At 35.5% G+C, this 18815-nt stretch overlaps 1 protein-coding gene across 5 annotated transcripts in view; it reads left to right on the forward strand.

Annotated features, from left to right (window-relative positions):
- SOX5 (SRY-box transcription factor 5) overlaps positions 1 to 18815 on the forward strand; it is a 1147842-nt gene that overhangs the window by 663693 nt on the left and 465334 nt on the right. The gene's annotated exons all lie outside the window — the stretch shown is intronic.

Consider the following 18815-nt stretch of genomic DNA (forward strand, 5'->3'; position numbering starts at 1 on the left):
ATTATCTTCCTATTTCTACTCCATGTTGCTTATTATCTGTATAATTTTCTGAAAAGAAACTGTTTGGCAGATACTAAATCACTAAATTAAAAAATAATTTAGAATACCTTGCATACTTAGTTACTTTTTATATTTCCTATTTATGTATATTTAATATGCCTTTTAAAAATACCAGTTGAGCTTTTCAGATTGCTCTGTTTCAATTGCTTTTTTTTGAGCTGTAATCCATCTATTTTAAACACAGATATTTCTCACATTTCAATTTAAAATGCTCAGTTCATTACTATGGACCCACCTAGTGTCGACTTCTCAAATTCATTTTTTTTACCACATATGCATGCTTATGCTATATATCATATAATAAATGAATTGCTTACATAATCTTAACATTTAAAAGCTCATTTCCAGAATCTTAATGTTTTCGTTTCCTTTCTTATGGCATGCATTGTGTGCAACATAAACAATCTGAGAATAATTGACTATGGGTTAAACATACAGCTGCTAGAAAACAATCTTATTGCTCTTTTCAGCATCATTCACTCAAGAGGAAAATGTAATCACTGGTATGAAGGGTAGTATTATTGAGAGAGGTCATTTTACATAGGAATTTGTATGATTTATTTGATGCACTGGAGTTACTTTTCTAAGTTTATAAACAATACCTTATTGGCTGAAATAACTGTTAATACTTATATTGCATTTCACAGTTTGCAAAGCATTTTTCATGTATATTGTAATATTAAATATTTATAACATCTTTGCTGCATAGGAATTGTTATCATCCCCAAGTTACTAGTGAAGCAGCTGAGGATCAGAGAGGTATGAGGGTAGAATTGTGACTTGAACCTAAGTTCTCTGAATTCGCATAATAAATGTTGTATTGATGCCTGATATTATGTTGCTTCTGAGATATTTTTTGGTATATAATCCAATCACTACATATCTGTTATAGAAAACTATGTACTCAGTATGCATATTACCTAAAATTTGGTCTGGATATCATGTACCTAAATTGTTCAGAAACTGGCCTGTTTGCAAATTACATTAATAAGATTACATTAACTTTACTGGGCAGTTCAGTATAGTCTTCATTGCACTTCTGTAATCTTATTTCTCATCAAATAAAGTATTTTGTTTATATCAACTTAATATAATGTTTATTTTCAATCTATACAATATATTGAAATATAAAACTTATTACTTAGCTTTTAATGACAATCACTGCACAAAACTTCCTGCTTTTCAGTTTCTGCCAAAATAGAAACAGACTTGTTCCTTCCCCCTGTCTCAGAGGGAAAAAGTCCAGTACAGGCCATTTACCCAAGCAAATCTCTTAATGTGTTCACTTGCTTTTGGGGGAGGGGGAGGCAGAGAAAGGGGATATTGGGTTTCCCTTTGTAAAGGAGAGGAAGAAATGGAAGGGAGAGGAAGGAAAATAAATGTTGCATTCTCATCCTTTCTCACCCTACACTTAAATCTGGAAAACTGAATATGCAAAAGGACTGAATAGGTGTCTTTGAAATCTTGACTAAATAAGGCAGTAATCTGCATCAAGTAATAGACAGTGCATAACTTCTAAGGTAGAATATTATTGTGGTCTGCTAGTGTCCAGGTGCTACAGTGTCGATTGTAAGAATGTAAAAACATAGGTCACTTAGCTCTGTACGTGTGCCTAGTGGTCGTGGTTGTTAAACACTCATAGAATCACATGAGGACCATAAGCTCCTATGCAGAGGGTCAGTACACAGTTTTCCAGGAAGTTGTCCAGTGATGGAGTGCCTTACCTCTGGCCTTCTTGCCTGAGGCCCTCACTACCACCTGGCTGCTGTGGTCAGTGACTCTAAGGCCAGTGTCTATGGCCCAACATGCTCTGGCTGTCAGTGCTAAGCCCTAAGTAGTCAGTAAAATTAAAGGACAAGCTGATAGGCAAGTGGGCCATTCCCTCAAATGTGGCTGTACAGGCCACTGGAGATTGAGAGGAACTGTGCGTGGCCCTGCCCACGTGCTCTGGCCTCTAGGCATGGACAATTTGCACCTGCCCCCACGAGAAGGGCAGTGGAAATACTGCCCTACTAAGGCCACGGTCGGAGAAGGCGATGGCACCCCACTCCAGTACTCTTGCCTGGAAAATGCCATGGACAGAGGAGTCTGGTAGGCTGCAGTCCATGGGGTCGCGAAGAGTCGGACATGGCTGAGCGACTTCACTTTCACTTTTCACTTTTCACGCATTAGAGAAGGAAATGGCAACCCACTCCCGTGTTCTTGCCTGGAGAATCCCAGGGACGGGGGAGCCTGGTGGGCTGCCGTCTATGGGGTCGCACAGAGTCGGACACGACTGAAGCGACTTAGCAACAGCAGCAGCAGCAGCAACAGCAGCAGCAGGGCCACGGTAGATGGCATCTGCGTAGGCCACGTTGCTGACGTCAAAGCGCACACCAGGCACGTTCCCTTCCGTATCCTGTCTGCACAGGAACTGCCAGGAATACCCGCCACCCTTGCCCTGGTCCTCGTCTTCGCCATGGCTGAAATCTGCACTCCTAGAGACTGATGCTTCAAGTTTAGTTCCTCGCACGTGCAGTTTACCAGCTTTCTGATGTCATGGGTCACTGTCAGAGATTCATTTATCAAGGTGGGCCAGAACTTACCCTAAACATGTAAATATGCTTTTGATTTTGTAGATAGACTGATGACCATATATACGTACTTAATGACCAAGCATACATTTATATTTAAAATAATCAAAGGTTTATTGCCCTATTTGATGTACTTGAGGTATTCCTCAGGTATTCCTCTGCCATGCTTCCAGAATCTGATGTACTTGAAGTGTTTGAAAAACCCTAAGGTAAATGGTCACATCGGGTTAGCTGGTATATTACATGTATATATATGAAAGTATGTATGTAAGTTTTATTTATATATGTGGTAAACATATGTCAATGAGTAGTAAAGTATATGACCAACACTTAGGGAATTACCCATTGTTATTTGGACTTTGCACATTCAAACAATGAAGGATCTTCTCTAGGAGAGTATTATGTTGGCTTCCTTTTCAAGGTTGGCTTTGAAGGAGCTGTGTATGTTTAATTCTTCAGGACATCCTATATTGGAACCCCTGTGCTAACAGGACAGCTATATATCTTTCAGTGAGACATAAAGTACTTAGTAACTCAGGCATGTCTTTTCTGCCCCAGGATTAGTTGCAAAGTAAATAAAGGGGATATAGTGAAGGAGTGTTTCTGAGGAAGACATGAGAGTTGTGGGAAACATGATGATAATTAGTTGTATAGTATTTGAGGACAGTGAAAAAATTTAAGAGGGAAGAAGAGCAAACTGTGATAAAATAACATGTGGGGACAATTTGAATGTACACTATAGCAACTTGTTTCTTTGTATTATTGATTTACTTTAAGAGAACAATTTAGTACTTTGTAAGAGACACTGAATTTAAATGAAATGAAATCTCATTTGTTGACGTATTTTAAAACTTGAAATCCCTGATTTTTAAAATTGCTGAAGTGCTTGAATTTAAATAAAAATTAACATATAGTACATGTTATGAAATGTTTGTAAATACCTACTTTAAATTTATTTAATATTCTAATATTTTTCTCCCTAAGATAATATATCTTAATTTTCATCTGCTGACATTTAGAATTATTTCTGATGTTATGGCATTCTAACTTTTCTAAGGTTTAGTGGAATTCTCTTCCATCCAAAGTCTGCTCCAGCTGCATACCCCCCAACTCACCATTATTCTCTAATTTAATATTTCTAATTCCATTACCTAAGTTTTGGGGTTTTTTGTTTTTGAGAAAGTGTTCTAAGGCTAAACAAGTCTGGGGATTACTGCTTTATAATTAATCAGTCACAACTAGTTTATTAGCAGCCTAGTTTTATTTATAGAATGCATATTTAAATATTATACACTTTAAATGCATTTGCTATCTATGGGATAAAATTTGTAGACTTTCAACATTTTGTACTTCATTTGTTCCTGCCTGTGTGCATGCTGGATGTAGGATACAGTCAGCTGTTGTGATCCTGTTAAATATATCTATGAAAGCTCTCTAAGATCAGGTCTGATGTTCCCTGATACTGAGTTTTGCTCTTCAATGAATATATCAGATTCAGAAATCAAGGACAATTCCTTGAATTCTGCATCTGCTTTTATAATTTCTTAAACTGTAGATATGCAGACAGAACTGCTTATATGTGACAGAAAAGTATGTATTTGACAAAAATTATAGAAAAGTAGAAATGAGATAAATTTACTGTTTTGAACTAATAAAATGTAAGTGATTTCTCATTTGTGTTTTTCATAACTAATCTTATGTTCAGGCAGTAATTCCCACTTTCTCCTTTGCTTCTTTAGTATCTTGACAGGATAGCTTCTTATTGGTTTAATTACTTAAGGATTTGTTCAAATATGTTTTCATTTAGAAGGGTATTTGCCCTTTTTTGCATTTAGATGCATCCTTTAAAATGTTCTTTATGTAACAAGGCAGTTTCCTTTTAAAAGAATTCACTTACTTCCCTTAAGTTAAAAAAGGGTGGGCATCTTTAACATATGTGTTGGTATTTATCATTCCTCTGCCATGCTTCCAGAATATCAGAATGATAAGGGGAAATCATTAGATTCTCTCCATTTAATTTAACAGTTTTAATTGAGCAGGATCATTATTACATTTTCTTTCAGTGAATTGTGGGTTGCTTTTTCAGTGAATCAAACTGTTCAGGTTGCTTATGAGGTTCAGCCCTTGGCATAATGTCACTAATGATTTCTACAGGACCTTGAAATAAAGCATCAGGAAAATCTATCAACAAAGAGATATAAATGGAATATTTTAGATCAAAAATAAGATTCAAGTCTTTGTACTGGAAGAAAAGGACAGCAGTGGGCAATTTCATACTTGATCATTGTAAATGCAATCAAAATGGCAGTTACTGCCTAATTGCCAAAATAGCATCTGGAAAAATGTAGTGGTAGTTGTATAAGACAGGGATTATTACCAATAGTAAATTAATAAAGCCCATTACTTTTTCCTCAAAAACTTTAGACATTTTAAATTTTCTATGTTTTTCTTCCTCTCACTGGTGCATATTTCCTAGAGTATGCTGTCAGTTGATGCTTTTCTCTTTCTAATGTAACTTTTAATATGAAGACCCTATGTTATTTGTAGAGTCTTTTATGGAAGGGAGTAAAATATTTGTGTGTGTGTATGTGCATTTATGTGTGGGGTGTTTGCATGTATGTTTGCAGAGGGATGGAGAAAAGCTATGGAATTTATGCTTTCATTTTATCAGAGATGAACTCTTTTCTTCTGTTATTTCAAGAGCATCTCTCAACAGTTGCTGACTAAATTGCCAGAATCAATGGCTTTTTAAATAGGCCTCTTTTAGAAAAAAAAAAAATGTCATTATGTCTGTCCTTTCCTGAAACTTTATTTTTCTATTTTAGTACTTTAGTCATCTTATTAAATAGACTTTCATACTTACAAAATAAAATCTACTTTTACTATGATACTTCTACACACTTCAGTTTCATATTTCCATCTCAAAGTTAGAAACCTTTACTCAGATGTTCTGCCACTATGTCAGATTCAACTTAGCATCACTTTTCCCACAAAAAATCCCAACTTCCAGATTTCTGTTAATTCCACCACAGTCTTCTGTGGACTTTGACCCTCCACCCCTTGCTGTTTCTTACACTTCAGTCCTAGTCTAAGGAAAGCTTCTTTGAGGAGGTAATATTTAATCATGGTGTAAAAGCGATCACGGGGAGTACAACCTGTCATTGGGAAAAATATTGTGCAACAGCCTGATACCAGGACAAACAGATATAAGGTCCCAAAGGCTCCTGATGTTTTCTTCAGGTAGAGCATGCCATGGGTATTATAGAACATTGAAATGTTCTATGGAGGGTCTGGAGGATACAATCATTAATAAGACAGAGCATCCATCTTTTTTAGAGCTTAGAGCTAAGTAGTTGGAACTTACTTTCTACCTGGTATTATGGCAATCCCAAGAAGGATAACAGGTGAGGGATCAACCTGGGATTCCAGTGGAGTCTTCTGCTTCAGTAGACTTAAAGCAGGAGTAGCAATTAGCCTGATAAAAAGGGGTAAGGGAGTGTGGAAGATGTTCTAGGAGGAATGTGCTTTTCACACAAGAGCATTGAAGGAAGGATTAACAGGCTGCTTGCCAACAAAGTTCATGGCATACAGGGAGAGATTTCATGACAGAGCATGAAGAGTCTAATATGACAGGTTAAGGACTTATTATTTATAATTAGGCTATCAGCTCTCATATTCTTCAAACTATATCAAATCCTCTTTTAAAGAAAAAATTATATACCCCAAAGGATATATTCAGTGAGGTCTTTGAATTTAAGTTAAAAAAACATTTATTTCAGAAACTAAAATTATAATCTGTGAAAATATCATTAAATTAAGGATTATTATTAAAAAATGAGAATTCTGGTCTTTTTTAGTAGGTAAAATACTTTTTAATAACAAAAATTATATATAAATTACAGACCTCTCAGAGTAAGATATGTGGGATCTGCTGTTATGAATTGAATTAATATTGTGTATAGTTGATGAACAACCATTGGAGAGGTTATATTTTAATTAGATGTGTACTTAACTAATGTATGTATATTTAAATTTTATGAAAGCATAATGGATTCACATTCAGAATAAAGGAAAAATATAAAACTCTTCCAAAAGCATAGAGCAGAAGGGATTTAATCATAGCTATCTTCCTTCTGTCCAGTTCTGACTTCCCCCCTCCCTATAATTATAACCATTTTTATTTTATTTTCTTGTATATTCTTTCAAAGTTTTCTTAGGTACATATCAGCAGAAAGGAATTTGATGTCTTATTTTCACAAATGTTATAGCACATTTTACTCACAGTGCTCAGACGTGTACCTTGCTTTTCTTCTCTGTGCGCGCGTGTGCACACATACACACGTATACAGGCTTCCTAGGTGGCACTAGTGGTAAAGAACTTGCCTGCCAGTGCAGGAGACAGAAGAGACGCAGATTTGATCCCTGGGTTGGGAAGATGCTTTAAAGGTGGGCATGGCAACCCACTTGAGTATTCTTGCCTAGAGAATCCCTTGGACAGAGGAGCCTGATGGGCTAGGGTCCATAGAGTCACAAAGAGTCACACACAACTGAAGTGACCTCACGCACGCATGTATGTGTGCACATACATACACACAAGAAATTTTTATATTGAAGATGTTTTGTATCAGTGAGTACTTACATTCTTTATTCTTTTGTTAATAGCTTTGTAGTTTAATATGGCTTTGTTGTTTCCCTGATTGGATTGTTAACAGTTCTAGGCTATTATGTGCTGTTCCACAGTAACTAAATTTGAATACATAACATCCTGCACATTTGAAAGTATATCTCTAATAAATTCCCAGAAGTGGAATTGCATTTGTAATTTTGATGGTTATTTTTAAATTACTGTCCAGAAGGTTTATATCAATATACATTTCTACTAGTATTATACAAGAGCACGTGTTTCCATAAGTCACCAGCAGACTGTAGGTGTTAGTAAGTTTTTGCTGTGTTAACAAACAAGGCCACTCTATGGGTTACTGTTTTTAAAATAATCTTTTCTTGCATGTGTAACATGAAGTCTCTGTGGGTCAGCTATGTGTTGACCTTATCAAACTAAGTCTCTTCTCATTCCTAGGACCTAGGCTGATTGAATAGCTCTTATCTGAGATATACTGTTTTCATGGTGGAAGACAGAAACAAGATAAGGTAGCTGAACCAAATCAGACATTCACAGAGAAAGCTGCATATTCCATTGACCAAAGCACATAACATGTCTAAGATAATGTCAGTGGGGTAGGAAATGAAATCTGTTGCAAGGGAATTTAACAAGGGAGAGAATAAATTATTTATGAGTACATAATACAGTCTAACAAAATGTTTAATTTTTCATTTTTGCCAAGCTAATAGGTTAAAAATATAATAATCACCCTGTAGTTACAAACTGCATTTATGTTAAAGGATATTGAGCATCTTTTTCTTTGTTTAAGAACCAATTTTATTTCCTTCTCTTTGAATAAGTTATATCATTTGTCTGTTTCCACTATTGGATTGTTGACCTTTTCCTCATTGATTAACAAAAATCTTTATATATCATGGAAGTTATTGAATTCCTTTGATATAGGTTGCATAAACTGTTTTTCCAAACTAGTAAGGCTACTCCAAGTTTATACAGCAGTTTACTCGTTCTCTTCTGGTAGATTTATGGTTTTATTCTTTACATCTAAATCTTTATCCATTTGGAATTTTAAAAATTATTTTTCTTATTTGCTTATTTTTCAAGACAGACTTTTTAATTAGTTTGTCTAGTATTTTAAGCATAGGCTGGTATTTTAACTTGAACTTATTAAATCTATACATTCATTTAGACAGAAATCATATTGATGCCACCTATCCAGGAACATAGTATATCTTTCCATATTGTGTTAAAGCATTCTTCAGATAGGTCTTTATATGAATGATTTTATTCTTAGATATTTTATTGTTTGTGTTACTAATACTGATGAGGTCTTTCTTTCCCATTATCTTTTGATAACTGGATGTTATATATACAAAGTTATTGATTTCTGTGTACTACATTTGTTTCCTGTTATAATTCTGAATTCTTATAGTGCTTCTGAGATTTTCAATTGATTCGCTAATCTATATTTTCTTAACTCCAACAAACTAATACTAAAATTCTTGAAGGTCAGAAAATAAGTTATTTTAAAACCACTTTTTACTTAAACTACCCACAGCATTTTGTTTCACTGAATAATTTTTATCATTTTATCTTATGGTGTGATAACTTTCAAAAGTAGCTCTCTTGTCAAGTAGAACAGGCATGAGGTTTGTAATTGGAAGAAAGTGAAAATGAAAGTGAAGTCACTCAGTCGTGTCTGACTCTTTGCGACCTCATGGATTATAGCCAACCAGGCTCCTCTGTCCATGGGATTTTCCAGGCAAGAATACTGGAGTGGGTTACCATTTCCTTCTCCAGGGGATCTTCTTGATCCAGGGATTGAACCCTGGTCTCTTGCATTGTAGGCAAATGCTTTACCACTTGAGCCACCAGGGAAGTCCATGCGTTCAAATAGTGGTTTTGCCTATTGCTAGTTATGTAATCCAAAGATAGATAATTTTTGTTCCTGTACTTTGCTTACCATTTCTGTGACATGGAGCTAATATTCATAACTGATACATTCCAGATTTGTTTTGAAAATTAAATGAATTAACCTGTGTGAAAATTGTAGATTTCTAGTTCATAAGAACTTGGTAATTTTTTTATTGGAACAGAAAGTCCATATTTTCCAGTAGCTCCTAATTCCTTGGAAAAAAAAAAAAAAGGTTATCTTTGTGCCCAGAAAAGAGGTTCATAAAAAACATAAAAATTGTTATGTGTATTTATTTGTTTTTTTCCCCTCAATAAGTCTAGTAAAATTCATTGAACACACTCAATAATAGAAAAATGCTTACTAAGATGACTTATACTTTTAAGATTAAGAATAATGGTTCACCTATAAAGGCTGAGTAAATGTGAAGTTTGGTCCCCAAACGAGGAGGGGCATGCATTTTTATTTTTTTAAGGTGTGCTTGTGATGTTGGCATATCTTACAAATTCCTAGTCTTTTACTATATGCTTTAACTTTAAGTGAAAAGTGAAAGTGAAAGTTGTTCAGTCATGTCTGACTCTTTGGGACTCCATGGACTATAGAGTCCAGAATTCTCCAGGCCAGAATACTGGAGTGGGTAGCCTATCCATTCTCCAAGGGATCTTCCTGGCCCAGAAATCAAACCAGGGTCTCCTACATTGTAGGCAGATTCTTTGCCAGCTGAGCTACCAGGAAAGCCAAATAAATGTTTCAGATTACAGACCCATGATTTGTTTAAAGGGCTTCCTTGGTGGCTCAGATCTGCCTCCAATGCATGAGACCCAGGTTTGATCCCTGAGTTGGGAAGATCCCTTACAGAAGGGAATGTCAACTCACTGCAGTATCCCTCCCTGGATAATTCCATGGACAGAGAAGCCTGGCAGGCTACAATCCATGAGGTCACAAAGAGTCAGACACAACTGAGCAGTTAGCACACACACACACAATTAAGTATTTTTAAATACTAATACACCATTCGATACCTAAATAGTTCTTCAACTTCAGGGAAATTTACAAATATCAGTATATCTTTTTTTCCCATTTATGGAAGTGTGCATTATAAACAATGATGTTTTAATATATAAAGATGGTTTACAATACAAGTGTAAATTTTCTATCCATGCTTACTGAATAATTGTATGAATATATTCTTTTGATAATATCTATTTTCTTTAATCCTGTGCATAGTCTGACTGAATTATTTTCTAAACTGTTGCAGTAAGTCATTTTAGTTAACAATAATGTGAAAAAAAAAAAAAAAGAAGAAGCTGTGTATTTGGCAGGAGTTCTACAGAGTGTCCACAAACTTCATTTTGAAAAGTAGGTTTTCTTGAACACAATTTACCTGTCAGGATTTCTCACATTTCAACTTTTCAGTTCGTCTTTGAGTTTCTCATTTGATATTTTGAAATTTCAGATAAAGACAGAATCCCTTGTGTTTATTTCTCCCTGCAATGCCAGTCACTGCCATCACACAATGTAACATATTCAATATAGTAATAAACTGCCTTTACTTCTCTCATTAAATCAGACAATACCAATAAATGTAATTGCACTTAGAAAAAAATGAAAGTTGTGACTTGAAAGTTTAAGCACAAAATTTTCAGAATCACAAATAGGTGAATTTAGTGATAAAATTAGTTCTTTAGAAATGTGTTTTTGTGTGTATATGTGTGTGTGACCAGTTAAGTTCTCCTAGTTGTTTTAACTTGATTGAACTTAGCCAAATAATTAATCAAAGATCCTCTGGAGAAGGGATAGGATACCCACCTCCAATACTGTTGGGCTTCTCTTGTGGCTCAACTGGCAAAGAATCTGCCTGCAGTGTGGGAGACCTGGGTTCGATTTCTGGGTTGGGAAGATCCCCTGGAAAAGGGAAAGGCTACCCACTCCAGTAGTCTGGCGTGGAGAATTCCATGGACTGTATGGTCCATGTGGTCACAAAGAGTCAGACAGGACTGAGTGATGTTCACTTCAATTAATCAGATACTTTTCTTCACAATCTTTTATGAATTAATTAATTTTATATTTATTTATTTTGACTGAGCTGTGTCTTCACTGCAGCATTTGGTCTTCTCCAGTTTCAACTCTTGGGTTTTAGTTGCTCCAGAGCACGTGGGATCTTATTTCCCTGACCGAAGGATTAAACCTGCATCCCCTGCATTAGAAGGTGGATTCTTAACCACTGGAGCACCAGAGAAGGCCCTTCACTATCTTGTTGTGGAGTTATCACATACTTTAAGGGGTTAAAATAAAGTACAAGAATTGTTCTTAAAACATTAAAAAAAATGGAACATTTTTAAACTGAAACAAAACTGAGAAGGGTAAGAAATTTTATTTTGCAGATTATAAATTGATTTATCAAAGAAGAAATTACAGAATTGGAATATGAGAGTCAAGAAGGACTTTAAAAATCATCTTCCCTGAGATGTTAAAGGTATAGGCAAGATTGCATCACCAGTGAGGAAGCAATTGAGGCTCCCGTAGAGCTCAGGCCTTCTTACTTACAGCTTAGCCATGCTTCTTTCCTCTCAGCTGTTCTAGATGTAAGTAGACTGAACATTATTAATAGGGAACATTTTCATTTACTGTGAATAGGATATATTTGTCATTTACTTAGTATGCAAGCAAAGAAGAATATACAGAGTAGACAAAGTGGGATCAAAAATGAAACTAATTGTTCAAATATTTTCATATATTACTCTATTTTCCCTTATTTCTGTTCTGATTAGTTAATATTAAGAAACAGCTACCTCAACTACAGTGGAAAAACTTCCCTGAAAGGTGTACACTAAAATATTTTTTATAAATTATCTAATAAGTAAGAATCCAATCCACATTGTAGCAATATTACTACTTTTCACTTTGCTGCTGCCTTTAGGTAAAATATCAGTATAGTGTGTTCCCTAAATTTCTTTCTTAGTTGAGAAGTACATAATAGAAAGTTTGGTGATCAAAAAGTGCACTTTTTAAAAGTATGATCCCATTTGGGTAGATTCTCTTCTCATGGGTGATATATATATATATCTTTTTTATATATAAATATCTTTTTTTTTTTTTTTTTTACTAAATAGGAATCTTAACTTTTACCATCAGAGTGATTGGTTCATGTCTTTTTCAGCCTCTTAACAGTTAGACAACACTACTTAACACAAGGAGAGATGATTGTGTAATGAGTAAAAGAGTAAAAGTGTAAGTTAGATTAATTTTCCTAATAGATACCTTTTCTTAAAATGATTCTTTCTGTAAGACAGAAATTTTACTTCCGAATAGTTACGTGGTGACCAGAAGATGATATTCAGTTGGTAAATCATGTTCAACTCTTTGTGACCCCATGGACTGCAACATGCCAGGCTTCCCTGTCCCCTCTGAAATCATGTGCATTGAGTAGGTGATGCTGTCTAATCATCTCATCCTCTGCTGGCCCATTTTCCTTATGCCTTCAATCTTTCCCAGTACCAGGATCTTTTCCAGTGAGTTGGCTCTTCACAATGAGTGGCCAAACTATTGGAGCTTCACCTTCAGCATCAGCACTTTCAATGAATACTGAGGATTGATTTCCTTTAGGATTGACTGGTTTGATCCCCTTGCTGTCCAAGGGACTTTCAAGAGTCTCCTCCCGCACCACAGTTTGAAGGTATCAATTGTTTGGTGCTCAGACTTCTTTATGTCCAGCTCTCACATCCATACGTGACTACTGGAAAAACCATAGCTTTGACTCTACAAACCTTTGTTGGTAAAGTAATGTTGCTCCTTTTTAATATGCTGTCTAGGTTTGTCATAGCTTTCCTTCCAAGGAACAAGCGACTTTGAATTTCATGGGTGCAGTCACCATTGACAGTAATTTTGGAACCCAAGAAAATAAAATCTGTTCCTGCTTCCACATTTTCCCCTTCTGTTTGCCTTGAAGTGATGGGACCAGATGCCATGATCTTATTTTTTTTAGTGTTTAGTTTCAAACCAGCTTTTTGACTCTCCTCTTTTACCCTCACCAAGAGGTTCTTTATTTCCTCTTCACTTTCTGGGCTTCCCTGGTGGCTCAGACAGTAAAGCGTCTGCCTGCAATGTGGGAGACCCGGGTTTGATCCCTGGGTCGGGAAGATCCCCTGGAGAAGGAAATGGCAGTCCACTCCAGCACTCTTGTCTGGAAAACCCCATGGGCAGAGGAGCCTGATAGGGCTCCATGGGGTTGCAAAGAGTCAGACATGACTGAGCAACCTCACTTCTGCCATTAGAGTGGTATCAGCTGCATAGATACCTACATTCTGACAGAAAATGAGATGGTTGGATGGCATCACTGACTTGATGGACATGAGTTTGAGTAAGTTCCAGGAGTTGGTGGTAGACAGGGAAGCCTGGAGTGCTGTAGCCCATGGGGTCACAAAGAGTTGGACATGACTGAGTGACTGAACTGAACTGAATTGCACAAATAGGCGCCCTTTATCTGCAGTTTCACTTTCCCTAGTTTCAGTTACCCATGGTCAACCATGGCCTGAAAATATTATATAGAAGATACCAGAAATAAAAGATTCATAAGTTTTAAGTTGTGTACCTACTCTTAGTAACATGATGAAATCTCACGCCTTTCTGTCTTTGCTTTGCCTGTGATCCCCATCCATTGACAATATTATGACTCTAACCCAGGATGACTTAAGCACATTGATCCTCTTCCTGACATATTATCAGAAGGTCAATAGTAGTTTAATGCTATCGTAATGCCTATGTCACTCACCTCACATCATCTCATTACATAGGCATTTTATCATCCCACATTACCACAAGAAGAAAGGTGAATACAGTATAATAAGAAAAGTGAGGGCTACTACATTTTCCTATGGAGCCCCCAAATCATAATCATATTAATAAAGATAACATTTAGAAGTTAATTTTAAAGAAAGAGCCAAATTTTATGATGAGTATACTAATTCTGATATTTATTATCACCATCAAGTTGGGATGAGGGTACTATTCTTTGTTGTTGTGTTAATCACTCAGTTGTGTCTGACTCTTTGTGACCCAATGGCCTGTTGCCCACCAGGCTCCTCTGTCCATGGGATTCTCCAGGCAAGAATACTGGAGTGGGTTGCCATGCCCTTCTTCAGGTGATCTTCCTGACCCAAGGATCAAACCTGGGTCTCCTACACTGCAGAAAGATTCTTTACCATCTGACCCACTAGGCAAGCCTCATCTTTAACTGTTTTTAGTTGTATAAGAACAATCTTTTTTTTTTTTTTTTTAAGAACAATCTTTAATGTGAAGTTATTTGTGAGGATGGTGTAATCATCACTCAACCTAACTTTGAAGTTTAAACATTCACTTAGCATTAAAACAGCTTTAGAAGCACTTTTCTATACACTTGATATTTAATAGTGTTAAGGCGATGGCACCCCAATCCAGTACTCTTGCCTGGAAAATCCCATGGACGGAGGAGCCTGGTACGCTGCAGTCCATGGGGTCGCGAAGAGTCAGACATGACTAAGCGACTCCACTTTCACTTTTCACTTTCATGCATTAGAGAAGGAAATGGCAACCCACTCCAGTGTTCTTGCCTGGAGAATCCCAGGGACGGGGGAGCCTGGTGGGCTGCTGTCTGTGGGGTCACACAGAGTCTGACATGACTGAAGCGACTTAGTAGCAGTAGCAGCAGCAGGGTATATTTGAGAATTTGGGAACTTTGGAGGAAACTTACCATAACTTTGGTGTTACCCATTTCTTCACTTAATAGTTTTGGGATATCAGACAAATACTTTGTAAGCCATGGTTCCCTCATTTGTATTTGGGATGATACAATTACATATCTTATATAGTTGTTTTGAATATTAAATGTGATTATTTTATGTATATCACAGATACTGGTAGAAAGTACTCAGATATTGAGAGCTATCACTTTTAAATTACTAAAAATTATTCTGAAGGAGATAAATGGTAAAACATCAAACAGTGGGAGCTATTACTGGGAATAGATCATGTCTTTGAGAGAAGTATGAGACTGGAGTTTCTAAGGTGACCACGTTCTTGAAGTGTTGTGGAAGAACACTAGTTGGCCAAAAATGTGATCTGAGGAAAATTCATATATTTATTCTAACTAACCAAGTAATAATACAGAAGAGTGTGAGGATGGAAAAACCTTGAACTTATAGACCATTGTATGTCAATTTTCCTGCATAAATGTGTTATGGGGAATTGAAATGTAGGACTTTGAAAAGAAAGAGATGTTATTGAATTTCTTAGGTGTGTTTCTAAAGAAATTCAATTACAGGACTTTATTCTACTCTAAGGCACAGTTTTAATCTGCCCCTGATAGATCAGTGGTGAGTTCACCAGGTATTTGGTGAATGGCTCACAAATGTACATTGATTGGAAGTTCTTTTGTTTTTTTTTTTTAACATTTTGTGACAAAGTTAAATAACTGCAGGGGAAGAAATAAGTGAATATTTTCTTAATGTCCATTGAGGCAGGTTAAGGCAGTATGATATTGGTATTGTCTGACACTGGTATTAAATTCATTGTAGTTATAATATTAAAAATTTCATTTCTCAAAAATAACCTTACAAATTCCATAAACTGATAATAGGAACATATATCAAATATTAAGATGCTATCTGTACCTGTGACTACATATTTTAGTTATTGAAATAGAAGATGTTCAACAATTCTATTTTTAAGTAGGGGAATGGACTTTCTTCCTTTTAAAATGAGAAATATTAGAAAAAACTGGCCTGAAACAGTGCCTGAAAGAGGTTAAATTTGGAAATAACTTGTTTGTCATTGTAAAAGATTCTGATGTTTCTTTGAGAATTCTCCAGCAGTATTCACTAGCATATCTTATATTTTCCTAGCTTATGTGAGTATCATTTTTATATCTACAATAGAAATAACATAAGCTCAAAAGCACACTTTTTTCAGCTTCATCCCATTTTCCATAATACTGCTACAACTATGTCAAAGAGACTCATTAAATGTTTTATGGGCTTTCTGTTGTAGTTTGTGCTTTGGTTCCCTCTGAAGATGTATTTATATTCATATCAGTGTTTGTGGATCATTTTGTATTTCCCACCAATTTAATTATTGTTCAGTAAGTTCTTGTCATTGCTTTTCTTTCACTTGTTTTTGGTTTTAACTTTGCTTATCATATTTACCTTGGGGAGCCTGCATATGAAACAATTACTTTGAATTTTGCTCATATATATTTTAAAAATTAGATTTATTGGAAAATTTTCTTGATTCTACTTTTAAGGCCACAGGCTGTAGCATGCTGTTAAGCACTTAATAAATGTTCAGTGAATGATAAAGTGTATCCCAGTCTACATATATTATGAAACTTCCTGGAGATCTACCTATAATAGTATGGGAAAATCACATTGAGGTAGACATTAATTCTAATGTACAAAATACCAGATATATAACCAATTGAATATCTTAAACTATTCAGGTAATTGATAAATAATATAGATTTATTTAACATATATGTGCCAGTTACTAGCACATATTTAATATTTCAACATTTTAACATTTAATGTAAAATAAAAAGATTTTTAGTAACAATTTATCATTAAGCGTCAGGTTGCTTGGATCAGTTCAGTTATTTAATAAAATTTCCAATGACAGGATTTGAGAGAATATTTTGAAACTGCCTTCTCTTTTGCTGACTTCTAAAATCTTGCAAAAGATATTAATTTGCAAGGTAGAATTAAAATGAAAGAAAACTTTTGCAACCTAGAGAGGTACATTTAAAACTATTTCATTTATCAAATGCAGTACTAATTTAGTGACAGTAAGATTATATCATTAACAATTATGTAAAAGCCTTTTAAATCACTTTAAAAAATCCCATGTACCATCTTGGGATTTTCACTGAACTATAAATTCTGGCATGTTATTTTATTGTGTATTATGGTATCAAACGTGAAATAAGACCTGGCTTCAGGAAACAAATGGGCCACTAACCAGTTGTAAGACTTTAAATTCCTTTTGCCCAAGTTTAAACACTGGGAAACTTATTAGGAATATACATACCCATACACTTTTCTATGCTGCATATGATCTGTGAGTTAATCTATGTGAACAGAATTCTTTATGAGCTTGGAGTTCCATTCATTTAAATTATCATTAGGATATTCATTATTATATCTGACAAATTTTCTATCTAGTTCCTACCCTGTTTCATGCCATTTAAGGATAATTTTCCAAGAAATACTTTGTGTTTTTGAAGGGCTACAGCAATGTTTATATAAAATATTAAGATCTTAAACTAACTTATAAACCATTTAACAGTTTCCTATATGTCCTTTTTTGTTTATTTGGCATGTGTGTGCTTACACATGCACATATTAAATGTCTATAAAAACAAAGCCAAAGATAAGGGTGATTCTGATATGAGCATCTTTCCTTTACACTACAGTTGGCCTCAAACACTCATACTGTCTTTCTTACCTGCTCTGGTGACCTTCTGAATCAGAGTTTTAGAGAAACAACCAGAGGTAGTAGCTGTAGCAAGATAGCAGCTGGGACCATACGGATCTCAGCATCCTGCCTTATGGCCATTATCTTTGTTTCTATCTTTATGCTGCCACTGTGTCTCCTTCTTGTGTTCTCCCTGCATCCTCTCTTCACTGCCTCCTCCTCTTCCTGACCCCAGCTCCCCATTGCCCCTTGTAACTTACCCTTCCTCCTTCATTTTTCTCTGTTGATACAGGATGAAACAAGATTCCCTAATTAAGTCTTAAAAAAAAAAGACTGTGTTTTAAAGTGTATGTAGCCAGGAGTGCTACCATTTCCTAAATCCCATAACCAACATTAACAATAGAAAAATTATTTTGTATACTTTATCAATTAGACTATATTAGGTTGTAGGGCCCTTAAGTGCTGAAATAATAGATATTTAAAATAAATGCAACAACTTTCTCATTTTTCTCTGTAGGAATGGGTTGTTGCTGTAATAAAAAATAATTTGAGGCTAATAACAAGAAAGTATAATGAGTAATATCCTTTCCCCTTCCCCAACTGCTGAAAATGAAAATCATGTCAGCATCCAGTCATTTTTGCCACATCCCTTGTTAACAGCTTTTTCAGGGTGGGTCATGATTCTGTGTTTTGTTAGTGTCTTAACTCCATAGTGACATGCTTAAATCTTATTCCACATTGATTTTGTAGTGTATATATGTGTATTTTTAGGATAGTCCATGAATGATGGACCTCATTATTAAGTTATTATCAACTTTGGCAAAAATTTTATAACCTTTGAGCGAAAAATAAATTGATTAATATAATAAGGTTAATAATTGATTTTGCTCTTTGGAATTTGTGTGTGCTGTCTCACTGTGTATGTCTAAAAAAGTAAACTTACTGTCTGACTGTCGCCAGGAAAAAAAAGTGGGACCTAATCAAACTGCTGTGGGGTCAACCCTTGTGGTTTTAAAGGCCCTTAATGTTGTCCAGCTGCAAAATAAAAGGGATTGGGAGGGGAAGCTAGAAGGAGTGGAGGGGGTTGGGGGGGAATGTGTGGAAAAGAACAGGGAGTCTGGCTTTTATTTTTTTTTTTTTTTAAGTGAGTTCAGTGCCAGCCTGGACATTGGCTGTGCAGACTATTGAGCCATTGTCTGCTCCATTTCCA

This window comes from Ovis aries, chromosome 3, assembly GCF_016772045.2.
Source record: "Ovis aries strain OAR_USU_Benz2616 breed Rambouillet chromosome 3, ARS-UI_Ramb_v3.0, whole genome shotgun sequence".
Lineage (NCBI taxonomy): Eukaryota > Metazoa > Chordata > Mammalia > Artiodactyla > Bovidae > Ovis > Ovis aries.